General features: G+C 37.9%; 1 protein-coding gene and 1 non-coding gene across 3 annotated transcripts in view; one reads left to right on the forward strand and one right to left on the reverse strand.

The window, feature by feature from the left end:
- STAG1 (STAG1 cohesin complex component) overlaps positions 1-13,478 on the forward strand; it is a 426,191-nt gene that overhangs the window by 166,384 nt on the left and 246,329 nt on the right. The gene's annotated exons all lie outside the window — the stretch shown is intronic.
- On the reverse strand, positions 7,873-7,975 carry LOC118528538 (U6 spliceosomal RNA). Its single transcript, XR_004913709.1, has one exon. It is a non-coding gene; the product is annotated as a U6 spliceosomal RNA (small nuclear RNA).

Consider the following 13,478-nt stretch of genomic DNA (forward strand, 5'->3'; position numbering starts at 1 on the left):
TTACTTGTTTATCTTTTGGAACCACTCCTGGGACCAGTTCTGAACCAATCTGGATTTAACCCAGAGTCAGAAACCACACAGTTATTTGAATTGGTAAAATTATATGTAATTAATAAATTATGATAAAGGAATAACTATAAAGATGTAAAGATAACACTAAATGAGACTCTAGGGTTCAAAGACATTTCTCAAGGGAAGAAAGACTTGGATGTGCCGGTCCTCTTCCTCATACTTGGGTTTGGACCTTGTTGGAGAAGGTGGGTTTGCAGCCTTTTGAATGACAGAGGGGTTCACTGGATTGCCTTAGCCAGAGCTGGTTCACATTTGCTAGGCAGCAGGAAGCAACATTCTGAGATACAGTCATGTTGACTATGGTAGACAGTATTACGTGGAAGATGAGGCACTGCTGCCAGATGAGACTTGGAGCATGCCAGTGTCTGTGTTGGGAGGGCTGCATCAAGAGGGTAATCACCAATCCCAGGCTGGGGCACAAGAATACTGAAGAACTGCACACTCTTAGCATGAGGTTGAGATAGACCACCACTGATGGATTATGCAGCAAGAGTAAAAAACACAAAACTCTTAACATAGCAAAACCAGGAAGAGAAGTCCCCCTTCTTCCTTGAGTGTCCTTTCAAAGCCCTGTGCTAATAAAGCTTAACATAGTATTTACTTTGAAGGAGAAGTGCTTGTAAAGTCTAGTCCATTATTACAGAGCAGATACTGGTGGGGTAACTTTGGTGCTGAGGCACAATAAATTGGTAATTGTTGCGCAGAGGTTTTCCTCAGATGTTTGGTGTTTGCAGCTATTTGCTTATCTTAAGAGAGAGGCATTGAATGCAGATGGATGCTTTGTGGGAGTAGAGTTTGTATATGTTGTGTTTAATTATTGGTCCTGGTATTTATAAGATTTTCTCTTTTTCTTTGGAATTCATGAATTTTACCTGGCTATGCTTATATGTGTCATTTTCCCATTCTGTCAGAACTAGATAAGCCATGTTTTTGTTCAGATTTAAATCTTTTATTGATCAGGTAGATTTTCCTCTTAAAATGATCAGCTTAATTGTGTTTCTTTTCATTCCTTGTTAAACACCTGTATATTTTATATCTCCTGTATACATCTGCCAAGTATTTTACCCCTTTCCTTATGAATTCCATTTGTACATTTTTCTTTTATCTTGAGATTCCCTCCCCCCCCCCACCGAACTTCCAGGACATTAAATTCATTTTCCATAGTGATTATTCTTTCATTGAACCAATGAGTATTTAAATTTGAAAGTTTTTTATTTTTTAAACTTCGAGAATGTCCTTTCCATTCTTTAAATTTTCCATCTGTTTCAAATATACCCATCTTGGCTGATGAGTGAGTCTTATTTTGCTTTGACTTCTTAAGGCTTTTTTCAATTTGGATGGTCAAGTCAAAAATTAGGATCCCTCCTTTGGCACAAATTCATGTATAATAGGTGTTGTCATGGTCTCCATTCCTGTGAGTATCACATAACCAACAGTTCTGCTAGTTGGATAGTACTTTTCCAGCCTTAGGAATAGGAGGCAACTCAACTTACCCTAGTGGTCCCCTGCAGTTCCTCTGAGGCCAAGAATTTATAGCAGGCCTTCCTAGGACCACATACCTCAGGGCTTCTACTATCCTAAAGAAGATTAAGTAATCTCTGAAGCCTCCAGTTTTTGAAGGAAGAAGAAGTAGCAGTCTTTGCAGGCTTTTGTTTTTTGCTTTTTGGTTTCCTTTTGGCTGGTATCTACCCATCTCACACTTAGCTCAGAAAGTACTTAATTTTGTACTCTTTCTTTTATCTAACAACCCCTGCAAGAATCCATAGCCTTGCTTGCATCCTGCAGGCTTTGCTACCTTGCTTGCCCTAGCAGTTGTTTTGTCCTAAATGGAAGTGTGATGACCATTATATCAAGAATTCATATTCAAGTTGTCATCTGCAGAATTTCTCAGACGAGAACTTCTGCAAGATAAATATCACAAATGCAAAGACATGTTATGAACCGGAGAAAAATATTACAAAAGCTTGACATTAAGAGGAATGATACTTAAAGTGTCATTTTAATTTTTCTCTACCATTTTATTTAGACATAATTATTACAGTATTCAGGCTTATATACTTGTTGGTAGTGTCTTTCTGTTTCAGAGCAGATAATACAGAACAAAAGAGAAAACTAAGATTAGTGTCAAGTGAAATTATGAAATATGCTGTGTATGGGACATAGTGTTTATTTGTCTGAAAAATGACATTGAAGTAATATTATAATCCGTGATTCCATTCCTAACTGTGGAATAAAATCTGGCCTGTCATTGAAGGGTCACACCATTTATCTGAGCTTAAAAACAAATTTCTCTGAATGTATGCAATAATATAATTGTGTAAAAGGGCAGTGATGGGATCACATTGGCCAGAAACCGCAGTTAGTTAATACAGTACGAATAGGAGTAGCAGTGAAAGAAATAGCATTACATGTGTAGGATCAGTCTGGTTTTTTCCCTTGAAGTGTTTACTTAAAAAAAAAAAAAAAAGTCTTTGGAGAGCTCTGAAAACCCAAGAACATTTTAGCTTATACTTGAGGGTAAAATAACAGTCTAGTCTCATGGTGTAATAAAGAAGTCTCAGTCTACCTGTGTAATATTTACATTTACATTCACAGAAAACATGTATATGATATTGCTAAAAGCTACATGGAAAAAATCATCTAAATATTAATTATTATATAGTCATTCTCACTTTGGAAGAGCGAGGGCCCTTCATTTAAGATTTCTAGTTAGGGTCTTTAGTTTACAATGTAGCGTGTTATCTTTGCCATCTGCTTGTCTTCCTCTGAAGCAAATGAATCTACTCTTAAGCAACACTATAGAATACTAATTCTCTGTGTCCTTGTCTGCTTAACCAAGGTCTTAATCAAATGGCCTGCGGAAAGAAGTATATTTATCTCCTAGAGTTTGAAGAATATGCACTCAGTGTACTGTGTAGAGATCCAGATTGAATTGATTGAGTTTTCTTTTAGTAAGTTTAGCTTATAAAAAGCTTAGAAGATTTAAAACTCACTTTTAACTACAACATTGACTATTTTGTGCCCCATATTTGTATTTTCTCTTTGAACCTTGACTTTTTTTGTTGTTTTTGCTTTAGTTTTTCTTTCCCAATTTTTAAAATGTTATTTTTCTAAATACCTTGAGTTCTTTATTATACACTCCTCTATTATAATATGATAAAATTGTTATAGCAAATGTAATGATTTTTCTCATTTTACCCAAAGTGGTGATGTATAACTACCAAGCCTGAATTATAAAAATCTGCCATGCTTTTCTTTGTTTTCCTCTTTATCAGCTGGATATTGATTTCTCAGGGTCAACCTTGGAAGCCTCTTATAGGGGATCATAGAGCTTCTGTCAGCTTAGGTCCCAGAATGATTGTGTGACTTTAACTTATAATTCAGATATTCAAAAGCTGTGACCTTCTCTTTGAGAGACTGTAGGTATGTTACCAGAAGTGTTCTTTGTGGGGTGCCTGGCTGCCTCAGTCAGTAGAGTATGTGAATCTTGATCTTGGGGTTGTAAGTTCGAGCCCACGTTGGGTGTACAGATTACTTAAAAAAAAAAGGTGTTCTTACTGGTAATCTTGAAATTGTACTGCTTATCTTTCCCTACTCCTTAAATGAGGACAACTTATATTGAAATGTAATAGGAGGGTGCCTGGGTGGCTCAGTCGGTTAAGCGTCTGCCTTCGGCTCAGGTCATGATCCCAGGTCACTGGGATTGAGTCCCACATAGGGCTCCCTGCTCAGCAGGGAGTCTGCTTCTCCCTCTCCCTCTGCTGCTCCTCCTGCTTGTGCTCTCTCTCTCTCTCTCTCTCTGTGTCAAATAAATAAATAAAATCTTCAAAAAAAAAAAAAAGAAACATAATAGGAGTTTCTTAAGGTGGAAGCTTAAATCATTGAATTAGACCTTTTTTTTTGTAAATATTTAAAGCTATATATTTCTCTCTAAACACTGTTTTAGACTAAGTTCTAAAAATCTGCATTCTACAGATTTTGATAATGTATTTTCTTCATAATGTGTTTCTTCATGATAAATTTACCACTTTATTATTATAAAATGCTTTTTAATATTTGTAATACTCCTTGTCTTGATTTCTACTTTTGTATGATAGAAATATAGTCATAATAGCTTTATTATAAAGTTTGCATGATACGTATTTTTTTCATTCTTTCAGTACAATCTGTCTGTGCTTCTATATGTAAAGTGTGTCTCTTGTAGATAGTGTGATTGGGTCTTTTTATACAGTGTGGATGGTCTTTGTCTTTCAAGAGGAATGTTTAGTCTATTTGCTTGGTTTTGTTTTAGTTTTCTTAGTCTGAAAAGTTTTTATTTTGCTTTTATTTGAAAGATATTTTTTGCTGGTTAAAAAATTCTGCATTTTTTCTTTTTTCCCTCATTTTTATTGAGATACAGTTGACATATAACATTGTGTAAGTTTGAAGTGTGTAACTTTGATTTATTTGTATATTGCAAAATGATTACCACTATAGCATTAGCTAATAACACACCATCCCTTTGTATTATTTCCATTTGTTTTTTGTGGTGATAACATTTAAGATTAAAGAGTACAGTATTATTAGCTGTAATCATCATTCTGTACATTATCCCCAGAACTTGTTAATCTTATAATTGGAAGTTTAAATCCTTTGACTGATTCCTTCCCATTTCCCCTATCTTCCAGTCCCTGGTAACCACCACTCTATGTCTGTTTCTCTGAGTTTGGCTTTTTTTTAGATTCCCTGTATAAGTGAAATCATGCAGTATATTTTTTCTCTGTCTGACTTATTTCACTTAGCATTATGACTTGAAGGTTTATCCAGGTGGTTACAAGTGACAGGATTTCCTTCTTTCTCTTGGCTGAAAAGTATTCCAATGTATATATACTACATTTTCCTTATTCATTCACCCATTGATAGGCACTTAGGTTGTTTCCATATTTTGGCCATTGTGAAAAATGATGCAGTGAACATGAGAGTGCAGCTATCTCTACAAGATCCCCCCACTTTTATGTTTATGTTTTTGATGTCACATTTACATTTTTTATATTGTGTGTTCATTAAAGTGATAGCTATTTTTAATATTTTTGTCCTTTAACTTTTATATTAAAGTAGTTAACACACTACCATATTATAATATTAGGGGTTCTGAATCTGTCCATGTGCTATGTGTGTCATATATTATCATGGTCTTTTTTAAAGATTTTATTTATTTATTTGAGAGAGAGAGAGAGAGAGAGAGAGAGAGAGAAAGAACAAGTGGGGGGAGGGGGAGAGGGAAAGGCAGACTCCCCCTGAGCAGGGAGCCTGACGGGGGGGCTCAATCCTGGGACTCCAGGATCATGACCTGAGCCGAAGGCAGATGCTTAACCAACTGAGCCACCCAGGAGTTCTGTATTTTGTCATGTTTTCATGTTAATAATAGAGTCCTTTTGTTTCAGCTCAAATCTCTTTTCAGCATTTCTTGTAATGCAGGTTTAGTGGTGATGAGTTCCCTCAACTTTTGTTTAGGGAAGGTCTTTATTTCACTTTCAGTTTTGAAGGACAGCATTACTAGGTAAAGTATTCTTGGTTGATAGTTTCTTTCTTTTAGCACTTTGAATTTATCTTTCCATTTTCTCCTGGCCTGCAAGGTATCTGTATCTTGTTTTGGGATCAGGGTAATGCTTGCCTCTTAAAGTGAGTTTGGTAAAGTTTCCTCCTCTTCTATTAGAAAGGATTTGTATTAATTCTAATTTGAATGTTTGGTAGAATTCACCAGAGAAGCTGACTCGTCCTGTACTGTTGTTTGTTAGGAGGCTTTTCATAACTTATTTAGTCTCCTTACTAGTAAGTGCAGGTTTTCTATTAGATAATGGTTCGGTCTTGGGAGTTTTTATTTTCTAAGAATTTATCCATTTTTTCTAAGTTGTCCAATTTCTTAGCATATGATTATTTATAGTAATATCTTAGGATCCTTTCTATTTCAGTGGTATCAGTCATAACATGTCTTAGGTCTGATTTTGAGTCGTCTTTCTTCTAGACGAGTCCAAAGGTTTGTCAGTTTTGTTCATCTTTTCAAAGAAGCAGCTCTTAGTTTCATTGATCTTTTCTATTATCCTTTTAGTTTCTATTTCACTTATTTCTACTCTCATCTTTATTATTTCCTTCTAACTTTGGTCTTTATTTGTTGTTTTTTTTTTTTTTCTAGTTCCTTTAGGTATACAGTTAGGTTATATATTTGAGGTTTTTATTGTTTCTTGATATAAGCATTTATCACTGTGAGCTTCCCTCTTAGAACTGCTTTTGCTCCATCCCATAAATTTTGGTATGTTAAATTTACATTTTCCTGTGTTTCAAGGGAAGAAGAAAAGAATAGAGAAGAACTACAAAGATAGCCAGGAAATAAACAAAATGGCATTAAGTACATACTTATCAGTAATTACTTTAAATGTAAATGGACTAAGTTTGCAAATCAGAAGACATGGAGCAGCTGAATGGATAACAATAAGAAGATCCATCTACATGGTGAGAGACTCACCTTAGATATAAGGACTCACATGGCCTTAAATCAAAGGGATGGAAAAAGGTATCCCATGCAAATGGAAACTATAAGAAAGCTGGATTAGCTATATTTACACCAGCCAAAATAGATTTTAAAAACAAGGATTGTAATATGAGACAACAAATCCTGTTACATAATGATAAAGGGGTCAATCCTATAAGATGATACAGCATTTGTAAATATTTATGCACCCAACATAGGAGCACCTAAATATGTAAAGAAAATATTAAAGAGACCTAAAGGGAGAAATGTACAGCAATCCAATAATAGTGGGGGACTTTAATACCCCACTTACATCAATTCATAGATGATTTATACAGAGTCAGTAAGGAAACCTTAAATGACAGGTTAGACTAAATAGTCCTAACAGATATTTGCAAGACATTTCATCCAAAAGAACAGAATACACATTCTTCTCAAGTTCACATGGAACAATTTTCCAAGATAGATCATGTGTTAGGCCAGAAAACAAGTCTTTTTTTTCTTTTAAACTTTTTTTTTTTTAAGATTTTATTTATTCATTTGAGACACAGAGATAGAGAGAGAGAGCATGAGCAGGGGGAGAGGCAGAGGGAGAGGGAGAAGCAGGCTCCCCGCTGAGCCAGGAACCCGATGTGGGGCTCGATCCCAGGACCCCAGGATCATGACCTGAGCTGAAGGCAGACAGTTAACCATCTGAGCCACCCAGGCGCCCCCTGAAAACAAGTCTTAATGATGATCAAAATCATATCAAGCATATTTATTTTACGTCCACAATAGTATGAAACTAGAAATTAATTACATGAAAAAAACTGGAAAATCCATAAATATGTGGAGATTAAACATGCTGTTGAACAGTGTGTCAAAAGAAATCAAAAGAGAAATAAAATAACTTGATGCATTATTTTTTAAAATAAGCTTTCTGTATTTTTTTCTCATTTCCTTTTGGGACTCCAATGATGTATATGTTATTTCTTTTGTCAGTATGCCATAATTCCCATAAGCTTTCTTCATTCCTTGTCACTCTTCTTTTTGCTGCTATATTTAGATAATTTCATTTGATCTGTGTTCTAGCTTACTGATTCTCCCTTCAGCTTATTCAAGTTCATTGTTGAAACTCTTACTCAATTCTTCATTATACTCATTGTATTCTTTAGCTCCAGAATTTCTGTTGTGCTTTCTTACATTTTCTTTCTTTGTTAAACTTTTTATTTTGTTATTATATATTTTTTCTGGTATCTTTGTTTATCTGTGTTCTTTTGGACCTCTCTGATTAGGTGTATAATTTTTTTTTTTTAATTTTGGAATGCTTAATGAGTTTGCATGTCATCCTTGCATAGGGGCCATGCTCATCTCTGTATCATTTCAATTTAGTATATGTGCTGCAGAAGCAATCACAAAAAACTATTTTGAATTCTTTGTCCAACAGTTTCTGGATCTGGATTTCTTTGGGCCAGTTACTGGAGGTATACCTCATTCCTTTTGTGGAGACAAAGTTCCTTGATTCTTCATAATCCTGAAGCTGTGCTTTCATGTCTATGCATTAAGAAGCAGTTACCTCTTCCATAAGGGGAGCCTTTTACCTGTGTGTGAGGGCACACTTATTCATGCGGTGACCTTTGGTCTACTGGTATAGGGTAAGCAATGTGGCATGTGGTGGCACTGGGTCCAGGAAGGCGTGATGTCTTTTCAGTTCAGGCCACCATGTTCCACTGCATTGACAACCAGGTGGTTTTTAGTGAGCACTGTGGAAGATCTGTACTGGCTGCAAGGGCTGTTTGGGTCCTAAGCAACACCTCCAGTTTGGTAGCTAGGGACCAAGGCAGACAGTGATCATGGCCAGAGCCAATGGGGTGCACACACTCAGCTGTGGTGGGTAGCTGGAGTTGCCTATGCAGTGGAAGAGACCTGCCTCAGACACAGTTATAGTAATAAGTATCAGTGCAGGTAGCAAGGGCTAGAGCCAAATATGGGCTCACTGGTAGCTGTAGAGGCCCTGGCTGGCAGTGTGCTCTCCTGTGGTTGCATACTCCCTCCAGGCAAGCACCCTCTGGTGGAGGCCATGGGTGGGGCTTGGTGGGTTGCAGTTGTGGGTACACAGCCTAGAGGAGCTAGGTACAGATGGGCAAGGTGGACCCAGACAGTGACAGAAGGCAGGGCCTCCTGATCTGAGCCTACCAGCAGCTGCAGGGTTTCTTGGCTTTTGGTATACTCATCAGTGGCTGCCTATTTCGCTAGCCTTGTGCATGCATGCTGCAGTGGGAGGCCAGTGATGAGTGTTAGGTCAGTGGTGCACAGCTAGAGGGGCTACCTCTGAGTGTGGGAACAGTGTTCAGTGATGGGGAAGTGGCACTAGGCTGGTGTCTTATACTCACCTAGCTGTAGAAGCTCAAGTTGGCTGCATATGTGGCTCATTGGCTCCTGTGTGGCTACAGAGGGACTCAGGTGACTGGCGTCTTACACTTCTGCAGCCATAGAGATCCTGCATGGGTGTGGGGCAGATCTGGTGGTGGCAGGGAAAGGTTTCAGGGAGAGACTCAGGCAGCTGGTTTCAGCCAACAGAAATACCTGTGGGGAGAAATCTGGCAAGATCTGCAGGAGTCCACAGTGGCTGTGCTAACCTTTGGCTTTGTCAGTGGTAAAATATGCCGAGTTTGTCTGTAGAGTAGGTCTCTGAACCATGATTGCTGCTGGTGCTTGTCTGCTATTAATAGCTTCTGCTTTTATTCCTTGTTCCTAGCTAACTCAGTACATCTATGGGTTGCTGATCTGGGGGTGAAACCAAAGGTGGACTTCTGCACAGTGTCCTGCAAGGCTGGGGAACTGGTTGCTCACCATATTCTTCCTTTCCTAGCAAGAGGAACTCTTTTTAACTGGGAAGTTCCTTCTGAGCACTGTGAACTGGTGTTAGTTTGGGGGATGGGATTATGCATGAAAAATGAAGTTGCCTTCCTTCTCATGTGATGATTCTCACTTTTCTTGTTGTTAAAATGTCCTAAGTGGACTCTAGAGGTCTCCTGGAGTTGTTCGTGGATTGCTGTCCATTTGTGGATCTTTGTGGGATCACAGGGAAGCTGGGTTTTTTCACCAAGTGATGGGCAGTTTTTTCTTTCCGTACTTTAAATACGTTTTTTCATTACCCCTTGGCTTTCATTCTTTTTGATGAGACATGTGCCATATTTCTTATCCTTTGGTCCCCTGTGTGTGTACCGTATGGCTACTTAAAAATATTTTCTCTATGAAGATTCCCCACAATGTGTCTTATGTGGTTTTCTGTTTTATCCTGTCCCCTAGGCTAAGCCAAGGCCTTATATATTATGAAATACTGTATAATTCAGCAACCTATGCCCATACTTGGCAGTGCCTCTAACAACCAGCAATGTCTGCCAATTCAAGAAGGATTTATCTTTCTGGAGTTTAGTTCTTTAGATTCTTTGGCTTTTACCCCCCTCTTTTAAAATGTTTCCTTTCAGAAGAATAACAAATTATACCAGAATCATTTATTAAATTAACCACTCCTTTTCCTCAAAAATTGAAGTATCTCCTTTGTTATAGCTTAAGTTCTGTATATACCTGGATTTATTTCTGTGCTCTATTTTCTTATATTTTCTAGTCCTACATTATATTTGATCTATATTATTTTCAGTACTTTTGTGTTAATTTTTTTTTTTTTTTTTTAAGATTTTATTTGCGAGAGAGAGAATGAGAGACAGAGAGCATGAGAGGGAGGAGGGTCAGAGGGAGAAGCAGACTCCCCGCTGAGCAGGGAGCCCGATGCGGGACTCGATCCTGGGACTCCAGGATCATGACCTGAGCTGAAGGCAGTCGCTTAACCAACTGAGCCACCCAGGCACCCACTTTTTGTGTTAAATTTTAATATTTATAATGCTCAAGTCCCTATTAACTAGTTTTATTCAGAATGTTTTTGGACTCCTCACATACAGCTGGTGGGATTATACATTCGTACTGTCACTTTGGGAATTAAAATTTGTTCACCATCTTCAGACTGTTTTCACAATTATGGGCCCCATGTAGAAGTGGAGAAATGGCTTCCTCTTTAGCTTTGTGCCATACTTCCTTACCTTGGTCAGAAAGCATTTTTGCTTGAGCTGTGAGTTTTAAAATCACTTGACCTGCTTTATCCATTCCTTGTCCTCACCACCATTCTTAGTCAACATGTCCTTGACACATTATTCAGCAGAACTGAACCTTGAACAGATATCATGGTATTCTTTCTTTTTCTTTTTACCTTCCAACTGTAATATTCTTTCTAAAAATTTTCTGTTTACCTTCAAAGTAAAACCTTCCAGACACTAATGTGATGAGACAGAGAAACAGAGTGTTATATACATTAGCAATTAAAAAAAAGTCCTCTCTTTCACATGGAAGAAGGGAATGTGGTTGCTCTTCAGTGGAAGAGGTCATTAAAGAAGGCATATGCTCAACCAGAATGGTTAAATTAATACTATTGATGATACATAGTATTGGTGAGGATGTGGAACACCCAATCTCATACATTGGTAGATTTCATAAATTGCTGATGGAAGTATAATTTAGTACACTTGTTTTGGAAAATTGTAGGGCATTGTCTACTAACCATCTACACACATATGTTCTATGTGTTAGTAAGTTTGCTACTGGGCATATACACAACAGAAAAAAGTTTATGTCCATCACAATATGTGTACAGTCATGTTTATGGCAATTTTATTCATGATAGCCTTAAAATGGAAACAGTAGTCCTGTCCTTAAATAGTAAAATGGATAATAAATTATGGTATGTTAATACGATCAGATGCTACCCAGCAGTGCAAAAAATTAAAGTACTAATACACATAACAACTGATAAACTTTGATTAAAAGAAGTCAAACATAAAAGATGATACTATTTATATGAATTTCAAAAACATGTCCATTGTTAAGGAATAATAGTTAAACCCTTTGAGCTGGGGATGGTTTTTTTTTTTTTTTTTAATTTTTTTATTGTTATGTTAATCCCCATACATTACATCATTAGTTTTAGATTTAGTGTTCCATGATTCATTGTTTGTGCATAACACCCAGTGCTCCATGCAGAATGTGCCCTCCTCAATACCCATCACCAGGCTAACCCATCCTCCCAACCCCCTCCCCTCTAGAACCCTCAGTTTGTTTTTCAGAGTCCATCGTCTCTCATGGTTCTTCTCCCCCTCCGATTTCCCCCCCTTCATTCTTCCCCTCCTGCTACATTCTTCTTCTTCTTTTTTTCTTTCTTAACATATATTGCATTATTTGTTTCAGAGGTACAGATCTGAGATTCAACAGTCTTGCACAATTCACAGCGCTTACCAGAACACATACCCTCCCCAGTGTCCATCACCCAGTCACCCCATCCCTCCCACCCCACCCCCCGCTCCAGCAACCCTCAGTTTGTTTCCTGAGATTAAGAATTCCTCATATCAGTGAGGTCATATGATACATGTCTTTCTCTGTTTGACTTATTTCGCTCAGCATAATACCCTCCAGTTCCATCCACGTCGTTGCAAATGGCAAGATCTTATTCCTTTTGATGGCTGCATAATATTCCATTGTATATATATACCACATCTTCTTTATCCATTCATCTGTTGATGGACATCTTGGCTCTTTCCACAGTTTGGCTATTGTGGACATTGCTGCTATAAACATTGGGGTGCACGTAGCCTTTCGGGTCCCTACTTTTGTATCTTTGGGGTAAATACCCAGTAGTGCAATTGCTGGATCATATGGTAGCTCTATTTTCAACTTTTTGAGGAACCTCCATACTGTTTTCCAGAGTGGCTGCACCAGCTTGCATTCCCACCAACAGTGTAGGAGGGTTCCCCTTTCTCTGCATCCCCGCCAACATCTGTCATTTCCTGACTTGTTAATTTTAGCCATTCTGACTGGTGTGAGGTGGTATCTCATTGAGGTTTTGATTTGGATTTCCCTGATGCCGAGCGATATTGAACACTTTTTCATGTGTCTGTTGGCCATTTGGATGTCTTCTTTGGAAAAATGTCTGTTCATGTCTTCTGCCCATTTCTTGATTGGATTCTTTGTTCTTTGGGTGTTGAGTTTGATGAGTTCTTTATAGATTTTGGCTACTAGCCCTTTATCTGATATGTCATTTGCAAATATCTTCTCCCATTCTGTCAGTTGTCTTTTGGTTTTGTTGACTGTTTCCTTTGCTTTGCAAAAGCTTTTTATCTTGATGAAGTCCCAATAGTTCATTTTTGCCCTTGCTTCCCTTGCCTTTGGCGATGTTTCTAGGAAGAAGTTGCTGCGGCTGAGGTCGAAGAGGTTGCTGCCTGTGTTCTCCTTTAGGATTTTGATGGACTCCTGTCTCACATTGAGGTCTTTCAACCATTTGGAGTCTATTTTTGTGTGTGGTGTAAGGAAATGGTCCAGTTTCATTCTTCTGCATGTGGCTGTCCAATTTTCCCAACACCATTTGTTGAAGAGACTGTCTTTTTTCCATTGGACATTCTTTCCTGCTTTGTCAAAGATTAGTTGACCATAGAGTTGAGGGTCCATTTCTGGGCTCTCTATTCTGTTCCATTGATCTATGTGTCTGTTTTTGTGCCAGTACCATACTGTCTTGATGATGACAGCTTTGTAGTAGAGCTGGAAGTCTGGAATTGTGATGCCGCCAGCTTTGCTTTTCTTTTTCAACATTCCTCTGGCTATTCGGGGTCTTTTCTGGTTCCATACAAATTTTAGGATTATTTGTTCCATTTCTTTGAAGAAAGTGGATGGTATTTTGATGGGGATTGCATTGAATGTGTAGATTGCTCTAGGTAGGATTGACATCTTCACAATATTTGTTCTTCCAATCCATGAGCATGGAATGTTTTTCCATTTCTTTGTGTCTTCCTCAATTTCTTTCATGAGTATTTTATAG

The sequence above is a fragment of the Halichoerus grypus genome, chromosome 1 (assembly GCF_964656455.1).
Source record: "Halichoerus grypus chromosome 1, mHalGry1.hap1.1, whole genome shotgun sequence".
Lineage (NCBI taxonomy): Eukaryota > Metazoa > Chordata > Mammalia > Carnivora > Phocidae > Halichoerus > Halichoerus grypus.